Below are 16239 nucleotides of genomic sequence, written 5' to 3'. Positions count from 1 at the left end.
ACAATAAGAACTTCAAAAGCTTCTCAATTGTTCCCAAGCTGAGATATATCAGGCTGTTTGCTATAAATCTCGGCTGTGCATGTACATACACGCAGACACACACACACACACACACACACCTGTGCCACAGGAAAAAACACACCGTCAGTACAATGCCTTTGATATACACAAGAACACACAGGCATATATATACTTTTGAAGTGTTGCATATCCATTGTTGGACAAGTTGGTCTACAGCCAAAATACATACATTTTTCCAATTTTGGATGAACACAGTACACTGAAAACTCAAACAACACAATTGTTGGTTGAGTCTAGTTTTCATAAAATAGACTCAACCAAAAATACATAATTACCGCTGAATTTTAGCAAAAGTTGTTTAAATTGGGGTAGGTGAGTAATTTTCAGCTGGCCACTAAACTATTCATCCAGTTTCAATGAAAATGAACTCCTGTATGAGCTGCAGCTGTACTGAATGTCTCTAGCATTGGAAGCTAAGTCAGATTTTTTTTTTAAGGATCTTAATATACCGTGAAAGTAATCGCTTATTTCTTTTCTTTCATTGTGTCCGACTGCAATGCATTTAACCCTCGGCTCTCTTCTTTAGGAACATTACACTGTTAAATAATTAAATACATTTGGTTGTGCAGACATCCACAGACAGACTAGATTAAACAAACTTAGCCACCTAGACGTAACGTCTTGACCTGGCAGTGTAGCATCTAAATAAATTCAGTACAGCTTAGTGAATTGAGGTGGAAAAACCCTGCTACGCTTTCATACCAATTCTTCCCTGATGAAAGGTGAAGTATTATGAAATCAAATGAGCATATACAGATGAGAAAACACGAGTTTCTATGATTAAATTGCAACTATCCAAACCTTCTACACAGGTGCAAAATGTAAAAGGAAATAAATGTTGAAACTGAGCCAGGCAGCTATTTCATTTTGTCATATATGGATTCAGCACATTCAAAGTCCATGCCATAATCAGAGTTCCTTTGACCCGTTCAACGACCTCTTCATGCAGTGTGCACATGCATGGCCTTCAATCTTTCTTCCAACCAACGCGTATACTGTACATACACGCATTTCTTCCAGCAGGTAGTCGGTCTGTCAGTCAGCTCACTGGAAAGGGATGAATGCGGTCTTTCAAGCTGCAGCAAGCCTACAATATCAGCCATTCCAGCGCTAACACAGGTGCTGCTTCTGCTAGATGAGTCAAATAGTAGTCAAGTGTGTGATACTCTCTAAACAGAATACATACACAACGAGAATCATAATCACCTGAGAGACACACTGGGGCAGCCAGAGCTCTGTGTTCTGCACCACTGACTCACAGACTACTGGAATGCGTTTTGTTTGAACCCTATCACTATAATTAGGCTTTGTGTATGTGTGTGCACTTGTTCCATGATGCTTTAGCATTCTTTGTACATGGACTCTTTGTTCTTGAGCTGGGCAGTTGTTCAAGTATTGCCAAATGCTTTTTGTGTGAATTACATGCTGAAAAGAGCTCAATCTGATGGGGAAAAAATATATATATTTTTTGCACTTTGACATCTTATCTTCACTCTCTTATTAGCTGCTATACCTCTGGCATGCACATTATTCCTAACATAAAGGTGGACAGCTAAGGGTTTTAAACTCAATGTCCTTAATCTTTAAAACAATGGCATGTACATGCTTCCAGGCTTGAGAGGGGGTCAGTGTAATTAATCACTGACCATGTGCTGCAGACTTGCAGCTAAGCTAATCAACTTGTCTTACTCCAATCAAGTTGCAGAAGCGATTCACTTTCAGCTCAGTAATGGCATTGCACATTCAAGCAGTTTTTTCCTTGCAAGAGAGGCTATTTAATCAATCATTTTTAGGAAACTGGATATTTAAAAAAAAACAAAAAACATTCCAGTTCAAAACCTGCAGGGGAAAAAAAAGTCTCTTTTTGGGGGAATAGATCGACTGTGAGAGGTTTCTGCTGTTAGCGGTCAAAGCCATCAACAGTCCTATAGGGCTTCATGTCAGTGAACACATCTGTCACACCTCACACGGTCTGCTTTTCTCTGTCACTTTTTCAACAGAATGGCATGGTTTCCATTAACACACCCGTTTAAAGGCTGGTGTGTCTTTGGAGTTGTTGTATATTTAGCCCCCATGATGTGGCTGCACCTTCTGGTCTAACATAAGAGTACATGCAAAAGAAACTGCGTGCATGCATATGCATAAGTTCACTACTATTTCAGTTAGTATTTTGAAGTTGTGTCTTTGCGGTAACAAAACCAGTTTGAATCCTGAGCTCTTCACTACCAGATCATTAATACCACAATGTGAAAACTCTCTCGAGAACTACGGGGGTCAAAGTTTGACCCATTTCTTCCAGACCACACAAACTAAATCAGACTGACAGTTCAGACAACCAAAGTTTAGAATAAAATAACATATTTCCCATTCCTTTTGATACGTATGGCTATTTTTGCAGGCAGCGGAAAAAATGAGCCTCCACACTCCTGCCAGAAAGACAATCCTGTAACTGCTGTCAGCACCGACAAATAGGCCTTTATCACCTAAGATTATAGCCAGAGGAAGAAAAAAAAAAGAGCGAGAGATGAGGCAGAGGCATGCAAGGAAGGGGAAGAGAAAGGAGAATGGTTTTGTCGCTTTGTTGGCTGATCTGGTTCAATCCTTGTGGTGCAGCAATTGAATTCCCATCCAAGCCTTTTCCTTAAGAGGATTTGGACTCAAGGGAGTCAACAAGCCACAGGACTACAGGGCAAGGGGGAGGAAACCCCTGATCAAATGATTGGAGTGATAAAGGAGAGGCATGGGTGCATGGGTGCGAGGAGAATAGATTGGAAAATTGCGTAGAGGTAAAAAAGAATTGATAACGATAAATCCTTCACACTATCACTTCTAGCAGGAATAATGTGGCAGCTATTTAAAGACTGGTAGGAAGCACAGATGGTTAGGAAGGTTAATGAAAGATGTCACCACATTAAAACCATCAGAAAGCAAATGTGAAAGAGAAAGGGGGCAGTAACGATTAAAGTGATGGATAAACAGTGGACGAGCAGAGGCAGGATGAAATGACGGGAGAGGAGTGGCAGGTGGTGATCTCTGATCCCATTATACAGGGCTAATCCTGAGCAGCAGTGAGTGTGTTTGGATGTGTAATGGTGTGTGCACACATTGTTACTGTTGGCATGCAGGAACACAAGTTTTGAGTCTGTCGGTCAAGTTGTAGACGGGTATTAAGAAAAAAATAGAGCGAAATGTTTGAAAATTTCACTGCAACGCTAGTGGAAAGGTTAATTAAGAAAATGTTATTAAAGGTGTGAAAAAGAAAAATTGTATATAATTGTAAACTTTCACTTAACACTTTAAATCTTTGCTAAAGTATACATTTCATGAGCAATAAGCTATTTTGTTCCACTACTATGGTGAATCTCGACTGAAGTCTGGTTCTCAATGTTGCACAGAATTACTTCTCTAAAGTTTTAACAAGACATTTCTCTGTCGCTTCCCAATTCATTTTCTCTTGTGTCTGCCTGCTCTCCATCTTGCCCTCGCTAAAAAAGCAACAAACATCTGACAGCTCGATGCCTGTCAGATCTCTGCCAGCTTCCGCAAAAATAATAAAACTCAGGTGTAAACTTTTCAGAGCCTGAGAAACAGCAGGTACGGCATGATGACTGATGCTCGGTGCATGCAACCAGGCAGCTCTCATGTCTCAGAGTTCAAAGTGCCATCGCCTACAGTGCAGTCATTCGGCCAGTTTGTCTGGACGTGAGTCAACATCGATTAAATTGCATTTTATGTTTTCAGGATACTCAGGATTTAACCTACATACACAAACACACACATAATGCCAAAAGGGTTTTATCTTTTGGTCCTAATCAAGTCTGGGTCACCAGGTCATATGATGATGCAAATGTACTCAAGCAGGTTAATGTAAGCTTTATAAAACTGTCTGTTCAGAAACAGAAATCCTCCTCTTATGTTCCGGATAAAAGAAAAGTGTGATTCAGCAAATTAGCAGCACATATTATCAAAACCTTTATGGTTTCTCCATATGTTATTTGACGTGTTGAGCTTTCTTCTAGTCGAGCGATACGGTTACACTAAAGCCAAGTTGGGTTGTAATGTGTTGGCACGGGCTAGAATAAATGATAAATAATGGCCACAAAATTCTTCCCTTTAATTCACTTGATAAAAAAAAAAAAAAGAAATAAAAAGGAGACACATCCAGATCTGAAGAGACAGGCTTCAATTAATGTACTGGAAGGGATTCTGAGCCATGTCAGTTTGAAGAAATGTAGGCTCTGATAAGAGTTCTGAAGTCAAGAGTTGCGGGGGATATAATAGCACATTTAAGCCTTCATTAAAAGACATCCTGAAAGTAGGTCAACAGAAGAAGACATCTGAAAAGTGTTTTCTTGGCAGGACATCTCTCAACAAAGACGGGCAAGATGGCAATCACAGATGGAACCAAAAAAGAAGGTGGCACAAAGTGGGCTCCAGCACAACAGAGACGAGCTCCAGCGTGGACTACGCATGACTCATGTAATTGCACATTAATGACACTGTCTAATTATGGGTGGGTGAGCTGAACAGCTTTCCAGGCTCAGCTTATGGTCCAATACCACAATCTTCTTTTTCTACTCTCCATCAATATAAAACCTTTAAATATTTCCAAATATGCCATATTCAATATTTTTAGCAAACCTCGGTACAATTGTTTAGCAATACTATAGGTGACTTAATTAGGTGGTGCATGTATATCTATACTCAGGTGTCCCGTGTTGGTAAAAAACACTGTTTACTTCACCGCCATCACACAGTTACCTGTATGGATAAGCAGTGTTAGAAAGTCACCCAAGGTTCAAGAAGCACAGGCTAAAGATTAGGGACCTTTTAACTGTGTTGAACACTTGCACTTGGCATGCAAGCACCACCACACTCACAACTACTTAGAGTCACATTAAACTGGCGTTAACACCAGTTTAATTTGCTCTCAAGTCAGAGTAAAGCCAAACAGCTCTCATGTAAAGCTAAAACAATTAGTTTATATTTAATTAGTTCTTCGAAATGTTTAATTATCCTATCACTTTGAAAAATTGGTTTATTGGACTCACTAATAAGCAAAAAACCTTAAACTTTAAGTGGTTCCAACTTCCTCAGGATTTAGATTTCATGTTTTCTTTCCTCTATACATCTCATACTACATTATGATAGAAAAAATAAGAAGTCCTCAAAATTTCCCTTTTCTTTTTACTTTTGTGGACTAATCCATTCATTCAAAATGCTGCAAATAGATAACAAACAAATGCTAGTTGCTTAAAGCTTTACAGGAAGAGGTAAGCCTCCAGTTAAATATTATGGCATATGCTGTGTTACGAAAAAAACCCAAAATCATGCTAATCTCTCAAAGAGGAAGTCATTTATAATGTACGTCTGTGTGCATTCGAGTGAAGTTTGACAGAGACGGCACATCACCATCCGCTCAGTTCCTGTGCAAGTTGAAACAAACCGATCCACAACAAAAGGAAAAATGCTTCCATGTTTTACATATGTTGGCCAGCTGCTGTATGTGCGATGCATTTTTCTCTTATCAGCCAAACAACAAAGAGAGAGCTTAGAAATATGAAAGAGTGACTCGAGTCATTCTGCATCCTGCGAGGTGGGTTACACTTCAGTTTTGATTAGCCTCTCACTGGAAAGTCTTTTAGGTGAGGACTGTGCGATTTTTATATTATGTTGAATAAAAAGAAGTTCCTACTCACGGGTGGGCTGTCTATATCAAATGCCGTTTTTCTTTGGTATATTTTTGTGACTTTTTTTTTTAAGTTTCTGGCCTTGCTTGTCATTGGAAATGAAATTCTTATTCATGTTCCTGTCCTATGTAAATAATTGAATTCTGGCACCCAAAATAGTCCCAGTTCTGCCGCCAACGCAGCTAAGCTGCATTTTCAATATTTAATGAGTATGTGAAAGAATAAGCTGAGACTTTGAAAGAGTGCCAATTTATCAAGATGGGAAACACACTTTTGTCTGAAAGAACACACAATTACAAAGCCAAATAACAGAAGACAGAGATTTTTGTTCTCCTTCTTTTGGATGCAGGACAGAAATCACAACCAAAATTCCTGTAGCTAAAAATGGCTTTCAATGTGTCTGCCAAACCTTTGCTCTTGTGCTTTTCGCCCCAATTCATTCTCCGTGCTGTAATTCTTCAAGAATGAGTGGTTTCTTAAAACTACGGTTTGGGAAATGATCCTGGAAGGTCCCGAGATGACTGGCCAACTGGCTCTCCACCCTGTGCTCCAGGTTCAACTTCCTTATTGATGGCTGGCTACTAGGGTCTCAAAAGAATCATTATGTGGTTAAGAAAAGTCAAAAGATGAGTTTAAAGACAGCTTTTCTCCCAAGTCTTTGGGGAGTCAGGAAAAACAATGCAATAAGATGAAGCCATAAGCTCGAATAAATCGTACGGCATGAGAAACTTTAAAGATTGATCAAATAAAAACAAAGATATGCCATGAAAGCTGGGAGAGGTTGTGGTGGCACACTAAAAAGCTTCCATTATCAAAAAACCCCATCACAAGGCAACAGATGTGTTGCACAGTTTTAGCACTGTATCTCTAAAAAAGAAAAAAGTCATAAGGCGTTTTGTGGTTACCGAGTCACACATGAAGTGCAACCACACTAAACAAAAGCAGAAGCTGCTAATCATCTTCAAACGGCTATCTTCAATAGCTTCTTCAGAGCTGATGCAGTAAATGTGGAGGCAGCTCTGTCTGCCATATACACATGTGGCAAGACCACTCGAGTTCATCAAAAAGAGCATGATGCTCCACAGTTAATGCTATAAAAGATGAAGGAAAGAGCTGATGCAGCCACGATTAGTCACATAAAATTACAGCGACTTGTCATTTGCTCTTTTTATATGATAGAGGTGATAATTATTCCTTATTAAGCATTGGCCACAAGTGCAAAAGAGACTTTTCATCTCACTAACAATGACACTGTTTTGAGGTATGGTATTATTCTAGTAATACTAATAAGACACAGATTTTGCCTCAACTTAGAAAGTTTAAAGTCAACCCTACTGATGCTGAGCCTAGATAATCAGAGTTTTCTTCTCACGGTGCAATTCATCAGAGATGTTTTGTTAGACCTTCCTCTCCACTCCCATAGCTTGTAACACAGGCTTGCCGAGCTCAAACTGAGAGATTCTTAAACCCGAGAAAAATCCCTATGGAGCCAAAGCTGACATTATACTGTACTTGTTTTCACAGCCTCTGTAATCATCTTCTTGACTAACAAGCTAATTTTCTCGATAGCATAAGTACTGGTCCAAAATCGCACAAGCTAGCCAAAGAGTTATGAGTTTTGGAGCTGCATGGTTTGCCAGTAAAAAACTGTCTCCTCAGATCCACTATTTCATTTATTGTGGTGAATCTGAAACCCCCTACAGTGAAAGCATAGTAAAACTGGGAGGCTCCGGCATTTCCTGCTGAGAGTGGAGGGTAGCGGTCATGCAGCCATTCCACTCAGCCACCCAATCACTTGATTAAACAAATTATCATCATCAAAGTAATCAAGCTTTGCACCCTGCCGGCCTTCATTACACCATGAAAATGGGTTTAACCATAGCATGAAAATCATATGGATTACAAGTGAAGCTGTGACCTTGGCTGGTGTCACTGTCAAAAACGGTTTTCGTTTTTTGGGGGGTGGCGTTTGAAAATAGAAAGCCAAATAGGCAAAGAGGATGGGTGAAAGAAGAAGACAGAATGAGGACATTGAAAACAAGACAAAAAACAAACAGACATAATTTGTTTTGAGATTAATATTAATTTGGGGAGCATTCACTTTAGTTTTTCAAAAGTATGGCAATGTCTCCGATCTAAACGTAGTCAGCAGTGCACAAGTAGATTTCCAGTAAACGGGTCAAAGAGTCAGCTGTGTACCCAACTGCCGACATGACACATTCTGACTGCCAGGCTCTGTTTATCTAGATACCTCTTCCTGAAAATTTCCACCCATCAAAAGGGTCACCCTGCAAAAAAACCTAACAAAAAACCCCACACACGCCGGCAGTCAGTGATACTTGCATTTCAAAATCAAAAATGGTTTCCATATGACATGGCTTCCCAGGTCTGAAACCTCTCTGGCCTGAATAATGAACCCAATCCCTCAGCATAATGTAGGACTGACTGCCGGGGAGCTGAACGCTGCTGATAGGGTTTACAGTTGGTGCCGAGAACACAGATGGCTGTTAACAGAATGAATTAGAAAAGATTAACTCGCCTGGTAGATTTGCCACATTAGTTCCCTTTGATCATGTTAACAAACATGGCAGAGAGATGGTCTGTGGCGTGATAAGGCTCGGGCTGCACAGTTATTGTGTGGGCAAATCTTACTTTTATTTAAATAACACTGACAGTATCAAAATGCAAAACAATGTGGAAAATTCCAATGTGGAGTTCAAAACAGCAGGCAAGATGTTGATCAAGATGCCAACTGTGCAGGCAAGTCAATTTCTTCTATGCAACTGTAATAGTTTGCACATGTTTTGCCTCATTAAGTCATGCCTGCTATAAGTTATTCATTTTCCATTTCTGTTGAAAAACTAGAGACCATCTTGCGGGACTGGAATCACACCAGGCACAACGACAATGAGATCTCACACATGCTTATACATCAGACAGAGATGCTTTTGTAAGGGAAGCTACAAACGCATTAAAAGCTTAAGTGGCTCCTCCACTTCAATTACCAATTCACACCATTAAAGTTTTGTGACTGTCTCTTCATACACCTCTTCTCATTTACACTCACGTGTGATAAAACCACATCTATTCTTTCTTTCTCATTTCTGCAATTCTGACAACACATTTTAAAATCAGCTACCATCCTGTTATGGCCATTTGTAGTCCGAGAGTTGCAGAAAGGAAAAAGCAATCTTGCTTGGTATATATATCTAGCTGCTATTCATATTATGCTTCTGAAACTCAAGCATTGTCAGAGAAGCTAAATATTTAACTGTTTTACTGCAGGATTTTGCATGAGAAGTAGGACAGTTAGTTTAGAACTCATTGCAGAACTCCCCTGACTTTTAAATTTACCCTAATTCTTCTGAAACATTTTGCTTCTGAATTGGTGTAAATATACTTCTCAGTAACTACCACCCTAAGAGATGCTGCTTTTTATTGCAGTACACTAACAAAAAAAACAAAAAAAAAAGAAATTAAGAACAAAATTAAGTAAGGTGTTCCTAATAAAGTGACTAGTAAGTGTACACTGTATACGTGTTTGTGTGCGACTGTGTCTAAAAACTACTATTTATATATTTTATTAGTAGATAGCAATGTCCCTTTACATATTTTCCCTCTTTTGAACCACTGTTAGCTCATGCAGTCTTACAATATGAGTCACTGTCTCAACTGGATGGCTAATGTGGTCAGAGTTTAGACTTTCATCGGATGTCTGCCACGGTTCCAAGAGCAACTCAGGATACAGATCTAGGGTGTTGACATCAGAATTCCTTCAAATCAAAATAATGAAACTTCAGCAAAATCATCAGTAACTATTACCTTTGAAATTAAGCTGGAATTATTTGAAAACCACTACTGAAAACTAAAATGTTTTTCTGTTGCCAAAAATATGGAATACTGGAGACATTTTTAAGCCATAGCCCTATGGAAAAAAGCCCTAACATTAAATTACAGGTTATGTGCTCATAAGGAAATTATTGAAAGCTGGAAGCATTCAGCAGTTTACTTAGACTACCCACACTGAGACAAGAAGGAAGATTTCCTTTTTTTTTGTTGACATGTTATAATGGCAAACTCATCTCAATTATGAATATTCATGAGCACTTAATTGGAGCCTTTAAAGTCACTGCTTTTCACTAAATTGAGCTTGGATAACACACTGGCCTGCATTTAAAGGAAGGAAGTCTTGTGTGCTGTGTGGGGAGTTCACTAATGAATTCCCTTCCCCAGCTCATCAACTTCCCCAAATACTCTTTGGAATCTCACCGTTTTCGTATGAAAACAGCTCTAAATTAAGTGATTGCATGGAGTTTAATTTGTGGTGGGTAATACACCCTGCATAGAAAGCATAATTTACATGCTTTAGCTCATTCAGAGCTCTTTTGACTCAAGAGGAGGGAAATAATGGAAACACCAGACATTAAAGCAGAAATGTTTCTGTTTGGAAAAATGCCAGTGCAGATATCAATTTGGAGTCTTTTTGAAACGATAAAGCGCGCTCGTAAATATGAGTGAGCACAGATGTGTTAAATGTGCCGTGCTGTTTTCCATAGCAATCTTCGGAGTTAGATGGAAAAAATCTAGCTGACGTCATGGCTTCATATATCCACCATATTTGGATAGTGTACACATGGAACACATTTGTCCATATACCAGAACAAAGTGAGGCAAGACAGCGTCACAAGCTGCATTTGATTTCATTTCATCATTTAACGAGCCAGCCACCAAAACCTGAACTGACCACAATCTAAACTAATGATATTTAATACAACTTAAAAGGCAAAGCCTTTATTTTAAATAAAGTCAAAGGGTAGGCCGTCGAATGTCCGAATTCCCAAATTATAGTAACAGGAACAGCATAATGTATAAATCCTGTTCATTTTTCTATGCTTTGTCCTCTATGAACACTCTTGATTTCAACAGATACTTATGTTTAACAACCACCTGAATATCATTGCAATCTCAAAATATCACCTAAGGCCTCAATTACACAAACACAGACACCCGTCTGCGACCATCTGGCAACCACCAGCTGTAGGGAAAAGACTAACCCCTAACCTAACCAGTTGGCAAGTGGTTGCTGGAGGTCAGTGACAGTTGCTAATATGAAACTGGTTGCAAAAAGCATATGGTACTGCAACAAAAACCTACTTACAATTGTCTTGCTCACTAGTAATTTCCTGCAGTCAATTGCAGTTTACATGGAAGACCCTGACTTTGCAAACTACTCACCAAATTTTCATTTCCCAGTTTATGTCACAATTTTTCATGCAGCACTACAGCTCAGACAGTAAATGATGAGTTTCTGCAGATAAGATGGCATCATCCATGCAAACTATGGGTAACTGGGGCAATCTGCTTACTATCAAAACAATTACTTTTGGTACAAAACTTCTTGCAACCTATAAAAGCATGTATTCAATTCAGTTCTATTCTGTTTATATAGCACCAAATCGCAATAACAGTCGCTTTAGCACAGTAGATCGTACAATAATAGATAGAGAAAAACCCAACAATCATATGACCCCCTATGAGCAAGCACTTTGGCAACAGTGGGAAGAGAAAGACACATATTCCCTAAGCAGTCGCCAATACTAATATATATATACTGTATGTATGTATGTATATATATATATATATATGCACACTGTTGCACCACATGGTTCAAGCCCCGCACAAGACACTTTTCACACCTCACATGGCTGGCTATCTTGGCGGAAAACGACAGAGAGAGATGGGGTTAAACTCCTTTTCTTTGATCTCTCTTTGTTTTTCCTTCTACTGACTTAAACTGTAAAGCAACAGGCAGTTAAAAAAAAAAGAAAGGAAGAAAACAGACGTCCTGACAGGGTTTTCCCCCCCATTTCTCTTCGTCAGAGCCACAATCCCCTCAACCACGGTCCTGCCAAGGAAGTTTCCATTTGCTAAGCTAATTAAACCGAAGAAAAATGGGAAGAAAAAGGGTGGGAACACGGGTGGTGGTGAGGAGAGGGGGGTTATGTTCCTGATTTGCTGTGTCTAAATATTTTCAAAAAAGATCGCGACATGTGCGTGCAAAAGGTTTTGTTCAGTGCCGTGGCTCCAGATAGGCTGTGTCCCAACACAAACTAGCAGTACTGTCACTGATTTCTGACTTATTTACTGATTTCTGCAGTAGCCATGTCACCTTAATGTGTTTTCCCCATGCTCTGGTGGCTGGGATGACTGTGTATTTTAAACATGTGGTTATAAACTTGCATATACACGCACACACATGGATGTAAAAAGGCAAAAACAGGGTCATACAAACATGCCCATTAAACACAGTTTGACTATTTGTGAGTCTCTACTAGTATGCACAAGGCGCTGCCAAAGCAAAGGCCTCTTCCAACTGATCAACAAGGGAGAGGAGGGGAGGAGAGAGGAGGGAGGGAGGCAGCTTGCTTCAAACACATACGTTCTGCAGATGTTAGCAAATTCAATACAAGCTCTCACACCTTAAGGAAAGGGAAAGAAGGGGGGGGGAGAATGAGTCCATCTTCGATGACAAAAAAAGAATATATATTATTTTCCTTCATTTCTCTCCATCTGCCTGAGAGGGAATATGCTGACAGTGTTCTCAGCCCACTCTGAGACACAGTGGTAATGACATACAGCATCTTGACCGCGCAGGCAGAGATGTGGCAAGAGGGGAGCAATGTGGAAGAGGGACCCAAAGAAACAACAAGGGGGAGGCAAGAGACCATGTGTGTTTATCTACTCGTGCTTGTGCGCCAGCATGGTGACAAAACAACAGTTCATGCATGGACACAGATGGATTCAGGGAAAAGGGTGGTGGGGGGTGGGGGTGGCGTTGTGCTTTCAGTGATCTTGCAGCCCCTGCCTCCTGTGGAGTCCATTAGCGATTGCATAATGCTTGGCAGACAGGGACTGAGTGAATGCGCCCCCTGAAGGGTCAGACACTAGCGAGGACGTAGGATGTTCTGCAGCGCTCAGAAACTCTGCGCTCCCATGTGTGTCAATGGCAGATTAATGAGAAAAATAAGAAGTCCATGCCCCCCACCCTGCTTTTAAAAAAAAAACCTGCCGGACAAAATGCAAGCAGTTCCCTCTGAGCTGGTTATTATTTAAGACTGAGGAATTCTACACTGATGCAAAATAAAAGAGCATCATTAAATATACAGCAGGATAAGCTGCAGCAGCAGCACAGCATCTGGCTCCTGCTTGTACGTGTTCATTTTTATTCTCAATACTGGCTTTATCTACCTTTTAATGCCCTCCTTATTTGGACATTTCTGTTCTCGCATTTCCCTGCTGGTCCTCTCCTTTAATAGTATTCTCTTCTGGATTGAGTAGCGATTGAATAAGAGAAATATTTTGCCCATGCATTGCAGACAGGCATTTTACTTATTCATCATGAAGACTACTGGAAATGAAGTGCTTAAAAAAAAAAGCTTGTTGCTGTTAACAATGGTGAATGGAGAGAAATTTCGAGTGTACACACCTCATTCAGGCCCTGAAAGCCTTGTGCTGTGCAAAAAAAAAAGAAAAAGAAAAGAAAAGCAACACATTCAGTTCAGTTGCATTGGATAGAACGAAAAAAAAAGAAAACATTAAGAGCGAAGAGAATGAAATATGAAAGAAATGCGTTTTCAAGATTAACATAAGCTTCATATCAATCTAATCACAAGGTAATAACAGTGTCAGTTATTTGCTCTTGGTCGAGGAAAGAATAATGTGTGTGAGTGTATTTGTATCTTTCTGGTAGTTTGAGGTTGTCTGGAAAAAAAAACTTAAGTTGAGAGGAAGGTCAGTTAACATTTGTGTTTTTGCTTTAATTACCACCAAAGCAGCAGATACAAAACAGTCATTTTAGTCATTTAATAAATCTTGAATACAGCTGCGGGACCTAGATGACATATCCTTTTCAGTAGAGAGTAAGCACCTTCTCCCCTCCCTGAAAAAGCCATCAAAGGCTTCATCTTTAGTTTTGTATTTGTTGCATTGCCCTTCTCAACCTTGAAATATTCTTAAGGCTCAGGCTTGGTGTGTCTTTTTGTCTGTTTGAGGATAGGATCCAGCCTCACTTGCCCTTTTGAGACGATACAGCTTTCACCCCAGATCATCTTCATGAATGGGGCAAGTCTACAACAAATGTCCAGGAAAAAAAATAAAAACTGTCAAATCTTCCATTCAATGGCTACAAAATACTGTGAATTTGAACCGGACCCTTCACTGTAGCTCTGTCTCCTTAATCCTTCAATTTTCTTTCCCATCACACTCTAGTTTTTCCTCTACTGTCCTTGGAAGAGAGGCTCACACAATATCCAGCTTTCCTCTGAAGTCATTCCTTCTGAGAACAAGACAGTACTCAGAAGCCCCCCCACCCCACCACCCATAAATCACAGATGTAAAGGGAGGTGAACAACACCCCCGCTTCCCACCAAAACATGACACAAATTACACACCACAACATCTGGTGAGTGGTGTGCACCAAAACACAGCAGGGTGGGCTGAGGATATATAGCCTAGCTTCACTCAAACTCATCCTCCTTGTTCACAGAAGTACTTGGAAGCAGAGGCGTGACAAAGGGTAAGGTTGTAGTGGTCGTCAGCTGATAAAGACAATCCTGGCTGACTGAAATTGAGCTTTCTCTAGTTGTAAGGGAACCAAAAAACCTAAACGAAAAAACAATTGCATGTTAACTCTAGATGAGCTAAATCTAAAAGAGAGACAGAGGGTTTACATCCACCTTCTACTGGCATATGGTAGTGCCCTGAAGCTGTTGCAGGATGTGCCCGCTGTTACGAGACTATTTTTAGACCAAACTTATTGAAATACGCCAATTCTGGCATGCTCACACTCAAAGGTTACTCAAGCATGTAACACAGAACACCTGAAAGCAAACAAGTTAACATGCAAACTCGCCACTAATCAGCTCTGTTACGATCATGCCGCTTACACTTTGATTGACTTGAAGTAAATGTTTAGGTCATGTTAAAAGGTACAAACACCCTGTTTCCACAGGTAGCCTGCTCTAAAGATAATGGGTTAATCCTGGAAGGCTATTGATGTAGAGCTTTTCTCCTTATCAAAGTAACCCCAGGGATTGTCTGACCAATTTGTTCGGATGAGAGCGTATTGACCAACCGATCGACATGACAACTCAAAGATTCCAGACCTTGAAAAATGAGAGGGGAAACAATCAGACCGCTGCAGCTCCACACTAAGTACATCATCTTTGAGAGATATGACGACCGCACGCAAGCACGGTTTGGCAAAACCCGTCTTTTCATTAGCATGTGCAAGGACCTCACATGTGAGATTGCTGTAAAAGAATTACTCAGCAAGCAAGCTGGTGAGCAGGAAAGAAAACCAAAGCACGATAAGTAAAAGAGGCACTAGTGGCGCCTAGAACTACAGGGTAACAAAGAGTCCTGTCTCTTGCTCTGTGGTGATATAATTCCTTCTCTGAAGCCAGGAGCAGTTAGTTTTATCATTAAAATTTCAAAAGCCTCTAAGTGTTACAACATACCTCTGTGATGTAGTGGGGTAATTAACACACAGACAGATGTGCCTGAAGCAGGTTATCAACCACTTGTCAACATCGGTGCCAATACTGAGAATCAATGTCACGTGTCAATTTCCATCAAGGCCTTTAGGGGACACTGATAAAGGGAGGCCAGTAATGATCAGGTTAAAGTCTGCGTGTGCCTGCGTGTATGAATAGTTGATGAAGATTTAAAAGCATGCAACTATGTGACAAGTTTTGCCAGATATTACATTTTATTCATATGAATCTAAAATGTAGCAAAAATTTCATTATAGGTCTATAATAGAAACCTCTGAGTATAATTGTCTCTTGTACTGAAATTTTGAGGACCTTTACAAAACTTAGCATCCTACAGTCAAAGTACAGTGAAGACTCAAACGGTTTCTTGCAGACACAGAGAAAACATTAAAATAAAATAAAAATGTGAAAAAAAAGTACTCTGGGGGTGACATCATGTAAAACAATGAGTCATTAAAACAACAGTGACTGAATCAGCTAATTGGACAAGTGGTTCTAACAGTGGAGGAGGCACTGTGCCAGGCGACAAGTCACAACCCACAGAGAAACAACAGGAGGGGACAATAATGACAGAGGCTGCACATAAAAGTGCCAAAATCTGTCATTCCAACAACCCAGCCAATTTACAGGGCGATGCCCACTCAGTTAGGAGACTTACTCTAGCCTGAAACTGGGAAGAGATAAGGGAAACTTCAGAGATTTTTTTAAGCATCATTAAGATGATTCTTGTCATCAAAATGAAGGGGGGGGGGGGGGGGGGGGGGTAACAGAATTCTCCAGTCATGATGACATTTGCACTACTACTAATGTGGGCATGAATCTGCACAGTTGTCTCCATGGGGATTAAGAGATTCTCGTGAAATCACTGCAATACAGCTGCACAGAGCACCTCGTAGCCAGTTTAGTGACCCCTC

General features: G+C 40.1%; 1 protein-coding gene across 2 annotated transcripts in view; it reads right to left on the bottom strand.

Annotated features, from left to right (window-relative positions):
- Window positions 1-16239, bottom strand: part of sdc2 (syndecan 2) — a 41509-nt gene that overhangs the window by 24356 nt on the left and 914 nt on the right. The gene's annotated exons all lie outside the window — the stretch shown is intronic.

The sequence above is a fragment of the Pundamilia nyererei genome, unplaced genomic scaffold (assembly GCF_000239375.1).
Source record: "Pundamilia nyererei isolate P.nyererei 1_Seehausen unplaced genomic scaffold, PunNye1.0 scaffold00226, whole genome shotgun sequence".
Taxonomy (NCBI): Eukaryota; Metazoa; Chordata; class Actinopteri; order Cichliformes; family Cichlidae; genus Pundamilia; species Pundamilia nyererei.
The sequence above is the reverse complement of the archived record's forward strand: the minus strand, read 5'-3'. Positions and strand labels throughout refer to the sequence as shown.